Genomic DNA, 8,751 nt, shown 5'->3' with positions numbered 1-8,751 from the left:
GTGTTCAGAGAGGAATGATGTAACCCAGGTGTCTGCCTCATGAGTCTGCTTATCCAGTAAATAGGAGGTTTTAAAATTCTCCGAAAATTTTGAAAAATCACCTACCAATTTTTTATCTTCTTTAGTAGACAAACTACGTTCTCAAATTAAGATCATTTTAATTTAAAGTATGGTCTCTTTAAATAAAAGTGAAAAATCTCCTTTAATTTAGGTTCAGTTGATTACAGAAAAAAATAGAAAATGGACAGCTCCATACTTTGTTTACCAAAGTATTATTAATATATCTTACTTGGAACCTAGAATTCATTTTCCTCTGGAAGAGTGACAAAATGGGAGCATTTTAAGAGTGTTTGGTGTCCTTGGGAACCAATGGCTTATTTATCTTTTATGGACAATATTCACATGTATGTGTTCGCACATGCAAATATACTCAAATCATGTTTTGTGTATTAAAAAATAATAGTGTAATCAATTGCAGTAATGTGTGTGTGTGTGTGTGTGTGTGTGTGTGTTTACCTCCTTCTAAAGTGAGTACTAAGAATACAGACATGGGCCCAGAGGTTTCATGGCAGCTTAGATTTCAGCATGAAATTCGATATGTGATAGTATATTATTTTCTCATTCCCATCAACCATTTTTTTTTTTTTGCATGGACTGCATTATGCGTAGCCTAGGATTTTGGGTAGATGGTGTACAAATTAAATCTCATTGCTATGAACAATTTGCTTTAAGGTAAAATGCCAGAACAACAGGACTTTTGCAATAAAGTCATTTTAACGTGAATCTATTGAAATTTTCAAATAAAGAGTTTAGAGAAAATAAACTTTCAAAAACATTATTTTGAAACAAATACCACATTTTGAAGTAGGCTAAAGGGATAAGCCCCTTCATGGGCATATTATTCCACCTGCATGACTTTCTTGTTTCAAAAGGAAGGAACCTTTTTGTAAATTCCCTTTTTGAAAATGTTGGAGAACAATTTCCGTTCCAAAGTAGATTTCACACAGTCTCTGTGATCATACCTAAATTATTAATTTGGTTAATCAGTATATTCCCTTCACAGATCTTACAGAGGGAGACTGGCCCCACTCCTTGTTCAAAATTTCACAAAATGTTAATTAGTGATTTTTTTTATTTTTAAAAGGAAAACAACATTAAACATAGTCAATGCTCATATGTCTTCTATAAGATAAATGATGCGAACTACTTATAATCCCCAAATTAGTATATTCCATGACAGGTGGCATAAAGGAATTTGGTCTAAATCCACGTCCCCCATAAAAACCCACTACAAAGAATTTCTTTTAAAGATGTGTAACTAGGACACCTGCCTCAAATCCTTTGATAGATTTTTAGTTTATTTGTTGGGAGAGGTGTTCTGGCTGTTTCTTTTTTAATCAAAGCTACACTGCTAAATTGCCTTCCGACCAGACCTCAGAATATTAGCGAAGTCTGGCTCTGGCCTTGTCACCGCAATTTGAATATGAACAGTCATAGCTTCACAGCCCTTCCATTTGAAGGAATGCACCTCAAAGTGAGCAGTTCAGCCATCATTTCTTCCCTTCCTCAGCCGGCCCTGGCCCTTGGAATGTTTCTGTGGTGTCACCGTGATTGTGCTCGGAGTAGAGTTATATGGCATCATTTGGAGAAACATTGCGTTAATAACCAGAGTTCAAGGGCAAAGGATATAAATGGAGCAAATTACAAGTCTGAACAGATATATAGCTTTNGGGAGCAGAGCTGACTTCCCCATGCTAGTTTCGGGTACACCTGGAATGGACACAACTTAGAGAAGCACCCATGTGTCCCCTGGAGAAGGTGTGCAAAGGTCACTGAGTGAGGGACAGGACACACAGGAACAAGGAGGCAACGTGACTTCAAGGCAGAGGACATCAAGTTTACAGCCCAGACCCAGGGCCAGATGAATGGCATGTGACAGTGACTCAGAGGAGCTGGTCACACTGTAAGAGATGACAGGCTGATTGTGGAGCCGCCATGGGCCCTGATGAGGCTGAATGAAGCAGGCTGTTAAGTGAGAGCAGGCACCGGGCACAGCCAAGGGTTGTGGCTGGCACAGCCAAGGGTTGTGGCTGTCATGCTGAGTGTCACCTATGCAGGAAGCAGCCGAGAGCAGCCACTTGGTGGGAGGGATATCCTGACAACACAAAGACTTCATCTCTCCTTGAGCCTTGAAAACAAAACAAGTGTCCAGACACCAACACAGAGAAGAGAAAACAGGATGGCAGTGTCTCCCAACGACTGGACATTTTATCTAAAGGACATCACATTGTCTACAGAAACTGTTTAAATGATGCAGTTCAATTGAGATGATCAGATCGCTCTCCAATTTATGGTCCCTTCCCCTCTCCATGAAGCAGAGCGAGCAAGGGTCCATGAGGAAAACCAAACCAATTAATACAGAAATAAAGAGAACACATGAACTGTGAGCAGGGAAGTGTTTTGGGAGTCACTGTGTGATCCTGGCACATGTTTATGTAAATGTGAGTTTCAAAGATCTCAATTCTTTATGAGCCAAGCGTTGACAACTGAAGGAATACTGGGGGTGGGGTTTGGAGGAGATCAGGAATTTCAGACATATTTCTATCTTTAAAAAATGTGATCATGCTGATCCTGAGTGCTGAGCACACAATGTGATATATAGATGATGTGTTATAGAATTGTACGCCTGAAACCTATGTAACTTTACTAACCATTGTCACCCCAATAAACTTTAATTTAAAAAAACTACACAACAAACAAACAAACAAACAAAAATGCTGTGATCAGGTGTAGATGCTTGGCTTAAAGGTGCTCTGAGCCATGGAGTGGTTCCCTCCCAGCGGGGCTGAGCTTGATGGGACCCTCTCATACATGAACTTTTCATCCCTGTGTTTCTCAAGAGTTTGCAAGTGACTGGATATCCAAGTCTAAGCTAGCCAATGGGAAAGGAGAGTGTATTGTCCTGCCCAGCCATAGGGAGGGGCGGGCTGGGGATGCTTTCTCCCTCCTTCTCTGCCCTTCTCAGCTCATCCTGCAAACCAGCTTTCTCAGAGCATCCCTTGGCAGTTCCATGCTCACATCTACCCAATCTTGTACTTCACCCGCTAGCTATGCTGCTATAACAAATTCCCACAGCCTTAGTGGCTCAAACAATACAGGACCACTATCATATAGTCCTGGAGGGCAGAAGTCCGAAATGGGTCTCGTGAGCCAAATTCCAGATGTTGGCAGAATGGAGTTCCTTTTTGGAGGCTCTAGGCAAAACCTCATTTTCCAGCTGCTAGAAAATGGCGGCATTCCTTTGTTCATAGTCCCGTCCACCCAAAGCCAGCGGCGGCGGGTTGAGTCTTCACACAACATCACTCTGACCTTCTCTTCTGCCTCACTCTTCCACTTTTAAGTGCCCTCGTGATTGTATTGGGCTCACCCAATCATTCTGGGAATCCTCACTATGTTAAGGTCAGCTGCTTAGCAACCTTAATTGCACCTGGCACCTTCATTCCTCTTTGCCACGTTACATAACATGCATTTGTTCTGAGCATCAAGATGTAGACATCGTCGGGAGGCCATGCTAGTGCCTACCACAACCCTCTTGAACCAACTGTTTTGACAAGAAAACTGAGGCGCTCTGACTCTCGTCAGAGCTTAGATCAGAGCTTTACACCTTTGACCAGGGGGCAAAAGGGTGGGGGAGGCAGTTTACCTGGCTGGTAGCTTCTTCTGGAACCACACGATCAGGGGCAAAGAAACATATATCTGTACATAGAGGAAAGTGGTTCTTTGAAAGAAAGAAGGAGGAAAGAGTGGCTCTACAGATAATCTCCATCCTAGAGATCCTGATATTTCAGTCTTAGTACAATTGTAAACTACAATGAGGAACTGATGTCTCCAACAGGAGTAAAGTCACAAAGCAACTGAATGTTCCTAGAAAGTTCAGGAAAAAGACTATAGATTCAAAAGAATTTTGTCTTAACGGCATGGAGATCTTGATTGGTGAGTTCCCGGAATATGTTATTTAACATGTATGCTGTATTACCTCTTTATAGCTGTGTCCCCAAAATAACAACGACCAAATTGTCTGTTAGTATCGGGGAGGGGCTTGTGAAGGGAGCAGAGATAAGTGGGTGCACATGGAGAAAATGAAGAATGATTGGGGGTTTTTGTAAACCACGCATTCCCCAAAATTTTGAAAATGGCCCTCAAGGGGATTATGTGTCCTGTGTGAGACTTATGGCCACATGGGCCAATGCTATAGATGTGACCGTGGGGCATTGCTTAATGGTAGCATCAGGAAAAGAAGACAGAGCACAGCCTAGCTGGGTGTTAAAGAGGATTACTTGAGGAAATGGGTAATTAAGCAATTGTGCAACAAATTTAAAGTAGTTAATATTTTATAGCAGAGAAAAGTATAATATTTCAGAGGCACAGCATTCCGTTGCAATACGGGTGAAACGCTAGGTACAAATTAAATACAAATTTCCTGGATGACATTTCAAAAAGTATGCTACACAATTAGGGATGCAGCTGACATTGAGAATGGCAGCATTCTTGATTGCATGTGGAAATCTAGGATTTATCCCACCCAACTGACCTATTGCATTTAATCTTTCTGTACAGGTTTTCCAAATGGTTTCTCATATATTAATTCATTTGTTTCCTATAACAATGCTGGGAGGTAAGCAGAGCAATTATTATTGTCCCTCAGTTACAGATTTGTCATTTTACAATACCTTGTGCATATCATTAACAAGTCTATATCTGTTATAATACCTTGTGCATATCGTTAACAAGTCTATCTCTGTATCTTCCTTCCTTCCTTCCTTCCTTTCTTCCTTCCTTCCTTCCTTCCTTCCTTCCTTCCTTCCTTCCTTCCTTCCTTCCTTCCTTCCTTTTCTTCTTGCTAGCTTTCTTGATTGTCTATTGTTTTCTTCTTTCCTAAAATCTACTGTCATACCCAATTGGGTGTAACTGGAAGGTATCATCAGTGCCTCCCAAATTTCTTGGAAAATAATTTTAGTCCTCTTTTAGCAGGAACTCAATTTATGCTCCTTGCATAAATGTTCAACAATCACTCGAGTGATTGGAGAAATGATGGAACATGGGACAGCAGGAAAGTTTAAACATATATGATCTAAGTATGCTATCAATAACTATAAACAATGACCTTAAGCCAAATCCTGAGACAATAGAAGGAATGAATCAAAAATGATAAAAGCATAAATTTGATTAAATTAAGAAATAAACTAGATGACAATACATCCAAACCTTAGTCTCAGAAAACACCAAAAAAATAGACAAATATCTGTCATGTACAACCAAGAATATAAAAATAAAACAGCAAAATAGTATGTAAAATAAGAAATAAAAAGATTCTATAGAACTAAATATGGAGGAAATTTTTAAATAGTTAAATGAGAATATGTTCACTCATGTCAAAAATAGAAATCATAGAAAAAAATTAAACTGTCTTCTAGAAAAATATAGAGTATCAAGGTTCTATGAAGAGAAGAAAAACCTGAAAACATCAATAATCACTGAAGAAACTGAAACTTTTGTCAGACTCAGGCTTTTGAGAATCCTTATATAAGGGGCTATTTTCTAGAAAGTGTCCCAATGCACAAAAAGATTTGGACACCTTTCTAATTCATTAGATGATGCTAGTATAATCTTGACAACAAAACTGTATAAAGATCACACACACACTCACTCACTCATTCACAAAGAAAGAAAACTTGACCAAAATGTCTATCATAAACAGTTGCAAATACAGTAATACCTTGGTTTACAAGCATAATTCGTTCCAGAAACAAACTACTTGTATTGCAAGACATCGCGCGCTTACCAAGTTAAAATGTATTAGAAATGTTTGCTCATCTTGCGGAACACTCACAAACCAAGTTACTCGTGATCCAAGGTTTTACTGTATTAGTGAATACAATCCAGCAGTGGTTTAATGAATCATGACCAAAGAGGCTATATCTCAGGAATGCAAAGATGGTGCACCATCAAGAAATGTATTACTATAAGTCACAATGCCAAATAAGCATTTTTATTAAAAAAAAAAGAAATAATAATAATAATTCATTGTGTGATATGTACCAAGCACAATGTTAAGCTCTTTAACATTTATAACATCACTTAGTCTTTAAAATAATCCAGTGGAGTAGATCATACCACATCTTCCTTTTTTCAGATAAAAAATTGAGGCACAGTAAAGATACGTGTTGGACTGATGCAGGATATACAGAATTCTGACTCTGCAACTTGCACTCTGAATCAACGCATTATGATGCCTCTGTCTAAAGGACATTCATGATTTCAATGAAAAACAAGTAAATGACAGCAACAGCAACAACACGACATAAACTAAAATAGAAAAAAAATTGCCTCTTAAGAAATAATGGTATCTACCAGAAATGTATAGTCTGTATCATACTTAATGCTAGAATATTACAATCATTTCCACCAAAACTTACTAAAAAGACAGGGAGGATAACAATTGTAGCTGCTATTTAGCACTGTAGTGAAAAATCTGGTTAATGTAATACAATAAAAAAGAAAACATAAAAGAAATACATGTTAAAATGGAAAACACAGAAATGTTACAATTTAAAGCCACTACGATTATTTATGTAGAAGTTTTAAGAAAATAATGGAAAAAAGCTAATAGTGAGAATCATACAATTTGTAAGATAATGAACAGAGACAAGATCAATATTGTAAAAGCAAGACCCTTTCTTAAGACAAGAATAATAATTAGATAATATAATAGAAATAAAACATGTCATTTATAACCATAATAAAACCTGTAATATACCTAGGAATAACCTTAGAAATAAGAAATACCTATGTCAACAAAATAAGATGCAACTTTCCCAGGTAACAGTAAAGAATACCTAATTAAATGGAGAGTGGAAATGTTATGTCACATAGAAAAATATGCAGTTTCCTAAATACACCCCTGAGTTAAATATAATTCAAATCAAAATTGCAGAAGAATATTTAATGGCTCTTGACAAGTTGACTCTAAGAAAATATATACAAAGATAGTCAAGAAAGCTTAGAAAACAAGAATATTAACGGGACCTTATTCTATCAGTTTGCAAAACATACTGTGAACTTACAATAATGAAAACTCTGTGACCTGGTTAAAAACAATATGTCATTTCAGGATCTTCATTTTCTAATATTACTAGGATACAAAGCCTAGAGTCCTAAAATGACAATGCCAATTGGAAGAAAAGTTAATACTAAAAACTATAATAAAAACTAATACTACAGATGTGAGACCAATGATCACATCATCAGTAGTGACAACGACTCCTAGGTTGTGTGTGCACTCCCCCTGAGCCAGGCACTGTGCTACATGCCTTGTTGATTTCTGACAAACACCGTCATTACCCCCACGTCACACAGGAGGTAACCAGTTACCACAGTTAGGCTAAGTAGCTTACAAAAAAATGGCAGACATGGGATTAGAAGCTGCGTCAGGCTCAAATTCTGTGCTCTTAAACAAGCACAAGGACCTGCTTCAATCACAACCTCAGGGAGAAGTTGCAAATTATGAGAAAAACCCTTGGCATTTTATTTCCAATGATAAAAAAAAAATCATTTCTTTAAGGAACAGGGCCAACACTTAATCAGTGTTTACCACATGCTATCAAGCTCATTTTCGCAATGGTTCTATCTATTTGACAACCAGGGATAAAAGTGATATTCTTGGAAAACGAGGCCACAATCCAGTTAAAATAAAAATGTCTCGTGCGAGGTATGCTTTAATTTAATTGAAGTCTCGGGAAACAGCTTGCCCAAAAATGACTTTTGCAAGTCACGTACAGTATTTCAATCTGTCATTTTGTATTGACCTTCACAGGCCTGAAATATATTGTGCTGGACTTGCAAAGCTTGTGAGAATGATATTAAAGTTGGTTATATTTTTTTAAATCTTATTTTACATCCACTCTGGTTTTTACTTGACTCTGTATAATTCTTAGAAACAATGATATTATGGAGTATTCTTAGACATCTATCAGTTTTCTTGTTAATTGGAATGTGTCGAGGTTAATTCACTAAATCACTATAAATGCTGAATGTGTATTCGAATATACTGCAGACAATAACATATTCAGGAGAGCAGTTCCCTCAATATTTTGATACTGAGTAGATTTTATTTTAAGGTGTGTTTTCTTTTTTAAAGTGTGTTGAAGGCCTAGCACTCAGTTTATTAGAATTTGCATATGCAAGTAGAATTTGGAATAACTTACTTTAATTAAATCTTACATCGTTGAATATAACTCTTCTATAATCTATTTCTCCTATTTAAATTTTCACCCTTCAATAATCTCATAATAGAAATTAATCTTCTTTAATGCATGGTACCGTTTGCTTTGTTGGCCAAGGCAAGCCTCAGTTCTGCATCATACATTCTGCCTACTTCACATTATAGTCAGCCATTCTTCACTAATGCTGGGAATCATCAATTGCCAAACTAATTAATAATATATCACTTCAAAAATAGCAATTAAAAATGTAAATATTGAAGTCATCTTAAGGAAAGGACATGTGGTATGCAGAATTTGCATTGTCTAGAAAGGTAGAAAATTATAAATTACAGTGCTTTAGTATTTCCAACCAAAAATTTTCAAAAACTGCAACAGGCTTTATAATCACAAACAAAATAATCAAAATCTTCATTTGAAAGATTTTCCCCCCCATTTTAATAGATGACCCTAACTACATTATCATCTATTT

This window comes from Hipposideros armiger, unplaced genomic scaffold (genome assembly GCF_001890085.2).
Source record: "Hipposideros armiger isolate ML-2016 unplaced genomic scaffold, ASM189008v1 scaffold_35, whole genome shotgun sequence".
In the NCBI taxonomy this organism is placed as follows: domain Eukaryota; kingdom Metazoa; phylum Chordata; class Mammalia; order Chiroptera; family Hipposideridae; genus Hipposideros; species Hipposideros armiger.
Note: the sequence above shows the minus strand (reverse complement) of the source record.